This window comes from Atta cephalotes (assembly GCF_000143395.1).
Source record: "Atta cephalotes unplaced genomic scaffold scaffold00017, whole genome shotgun sequence".
Taxonomy (NCBI): domain Eukaryota; kingdom Metazoa; phylum Arthropoda; class Insecta; order Hymenoptera; family Formicidae; genus Atta; species Atta cephalotes.
The window spans coordinates 4,487,230-4,491,394 of NW_012130081.1; positions in this window are offsets into that span (position 1 = coordinate 4,487,230).

The window sequence follows — 4,165 nt, forward strand, 5'->3', positions numbered from 1 at the left end:
GAGAGAGAGAGAGACTGATAAGATGAATTATGTCGTCGTCAAGGATGCGTTTCATGCGACTTTTCAGAGAACCCCGCCTTGTCAGATATTATCGTCAGATATTATATAAATGTTGAATATAAAAATCCTAGAAACACAAATTGCTTCTTACAAATTATAAACACAAGCGGCTTTACCGAATTGTATGAGATCCAAAGAATGATGATACACGCTAGAATAACTATAATCAGATGAAACAGATTAATTGCTTGGCAACGAGATCTGCTCTAATGGTTTGGAAGGTTGTGATCTATGCGCTAATAGGGCGGCGAGTTACGACTTTATAACTTCAAAACTAATCTAGGCACATAAGCTGTATCGTAATAAACAACCCAAACTTTTTCTTAACTTTAAGTACCTGCACAACCGTCGGTCCGCGATGGGCCTGTATAATAAAAACACAAGAAACATACATTACATATGCAGCCGAATAAGTTTAGAAAGAGCTAAGCGATACCTCTGAATCATCTATTAAATTAATTAAACATGATAAATATACAAAGTTGTTTATTTTAATAAATCTATTAAGATATTTCAAAATCCTTAAATTTAAAATAAAAATGTTTTAAACAAAAGTACTCAGTTACTAGGAGGAAAGAAGATGATAATTTTGATTGACTATAAAATTCTGAAGGACAGAATAAGATCACTTAAATATTTTTTTTTAATTGACACCTCCGTTTTCTCTGTTTTATATTCGCACCTTGAATTTTTTAATTATGTTTTTTATTCTATTTTTAGCATTATCTAGAACAATGAACGTAATAGTTTTCTTTATGCCGGCGTGCTTTATTAATCCCTTATTATTCCCTTGCCTTTCACGATGAGATACGAGATAAAAAATATATTTATAATACGGTAGGATAAAAAATGAATTTAAAACATTCAAAGTGATCTCGATTTGAATTTGAGAACAGCATGTTAAAGTTAATCAAGACCATCATTTTCTCTTCGTCTCAAGTTTAATTTCATTAAGATTGTGAATTAACTGAACGTTGATCTGTTAAATTTCAAGTCTTACTTGTAAAGTACAATACTTAATGAGATTTTAAAAAATATAAAAATATTATATTATATATTAGTGCTTATATATATATATATTATATATATATATTATATAATATATATATATATATATATATTAGTGCTATATTAGTGCTTTAAAAATATTATATTAATGTCTTGTAAAGTCAGCTATATAAATATGGAATAAAAAAATGGAGATTGCAATTTTAAAAAATTTTGGGCGACTTTGTTCTAAGGATATATTCTTAAGATCAATCAATCATCTTCTTTCCTCCTAATTAAGCTACTTTTGTTTATCGAAAATATTTCTGTCTTAAACTTAAGGATTTTTAAATATTCTAATAGATTTAGAGTAAAAATATCTTATATATATGCGACGTAATCAATATATTTACACGGACTACTATTATTATTATTATTATTATTATTATTATTATTATTATTATTATTATTATTATTATTATTATTATTATTATTATTATTATCATCATCATCATTTTATCCATGAAGATTATTATTAATTTTCATAAATTTCATTGGAAGTAATGTCCATATGTTCGTATGCCACATTATTCATATCAAATGTATATTTTAATAGTTTCATTTATATGATTAACATTACAAGATTAAATAAAAACCGGAAATTGAACTATACAATTTTAAATGCGATAAAGATTAGTCGAAGATAAAGGTAGTTCGATTTGCGAAACGCAAAACGCAGAAGTGTTTACTATATCGCGTCTGTAGGCTTAGCAACAGGTGGGCTGTTATCCTTTAGGCCAGTTCGATATATTTTAAATGTCTCCATATATAATTTATGAATAGGAAGATATTTCAAGCTACTGTGATTGTCAGTACAAGCGATCATAGAGTAATTTTCTCTCTTCTCAAAGGGAAAGAGAAACCGGGATTGGTTGTCATAGCTTTATATAATATAATATTTTTTAGAAAAAAGTGAATGTAAGATTTTTTTTGAAACATTATATACGCTATAATATACTTACATTCCTTAGATATAAAAATATTATACTTGAATACATCATCAAATAAGTTATTTAATTTTAAACAAAGCTGCAAAAATGTGATAATTAGCCTTATGCTTGGGGCCTATGCTAATTATTACACGTTTCAAGATTGGCAGTAACATATTTTTTATAGATAAAACATAAAAAGTATAATTTTTATTTTAATGTCAGTTCTGTATTTTAAAAAATAATAGTAATTATATGTTACAATACAAACAAATATTATTAATATAAGCAATTTATTAATTATTTTAATCAATTATTTTTAAATATGTAATTTGCTTTTATATTATAATTTTTATACAAAAAATTATTTATACAAAAAATGAAACAACATATATATGTATCTATATGAAATATTATATAATATTTGTAAACATATTTTCTAAAAATCGATTTGAAAAGATTAAAATTGACTTCGACTCGTCAATCCGTTTTTAAAGTAAAAGAGATTGTATTTACAAACTTTATTACAATAATGATTAATTAACTATAATAAAAGTTATCTAAGACATATCATTTTCTACAATTATAGAAAATTAAAGTTCGTAATGCTAAAAACTTATCAAAAATAAAAAGAGATAAGAAAAATTTAATTACTAATTTCATTTTTTAAAAAGTCGTTATAAGTACAATAACATATACGACGCTTTTGGCATAAATCATTTTATGTAACAATTTATATCAGCAATCTACAGTAACAAGAAGAGAATGTTCTGCCTTATATTGATTGAGTTATTAGCTTTTTGACAATCCTTCGTATGATAACCGGTTTCTCGTACTCTATGTATGCGATACGATATCTTTGTACAATATCGCCATAAAGTGTAAATTGATTTGGTCATCGCAAAAAGCGCAAAAAAAATTAATTTAAAAATATCAATTGTTTTAGAGTTATGTATATAGAATAATTTGTCAGTGACGCAATAAAATTAAGTTTATCGAATAAAAAGTTTATAGAAGTTACTGGTTATTTAAAAATTTTGATTCTAGTAATTATAATACAAAGCTATCGAATATTTTGCACCATTTACGTTTATAGAAGTGCCCTGAAATGTTGAACTTGAAACAGTTGAAACTGAAATATGTTTTAAAATGAACGAACAGATCATAATGAATAAAAAAAAAGATTGCGTAACAAGAGTATCCGACTATCATCTTTCGCTAAAGGTATTCTTCATCATTTTTTATGTTAATCGATTTAGCGACGTATGCAATTGTCCTCATTTGCTATCGCGATCGAAACAGAGTAGTATTCACGGCTTTAACTTGGTTCAATACAATGTTATCGACATACATATTTCTTGCATCATAACGTTCAAACAATTACTGTCCATTATTGATATTAACACTATGCGGCAATAATATCATGTTATATCGGTATACTCTACAGAGCAGAAATCTCTGGTGTATACCATAAATTACTATCGAAAGTTGGCTGAACAAGTGCCAACCTTGTTGCTTAACAAATGTGTCAGTCGCCCTTTTGTAACCTTTTCCATTTAAAGGTTGCCAAGATTTTATATCATAACGTGCTATAAATAATTACGTTGTCACACATATGAAAATTATTTTTCAAATACTTTACTGATTAAAAATGGCGGAAAAAAAGAAAGGCAAGAAATATAATTTTGAATTATATTGTAATATTCGATGGAATAAGAATTAGCGTATGCGTGTGTTTAAAATTCTTTTCGAATTTGTTTTACAATTACCAAAGTAATGTAAAAAAATGAAACAATAACAGTCATTGAAACGATTGCCGCTACCAATTTATGATAAGAAAAAATTTTATATCTAGTTGTTGTGCATTATAATTAATTAAACGTACATCTCTGAATCTGATAATAAAAGATGTACAAGTTTATTTCTCTTGTCGTGAAGGTACCGAGATGATTAGAAACGACGCCGAAGGTCACGTTCTGAATTGCCATATCCTAGAATCCCATCCTACAACCCTACGGCTGCCTGGGAAACTGGAGGAGATACACCCACACACACACACACACACACACACACACACACACACACACACACACACACACACACACACACACACACACACACACACACAC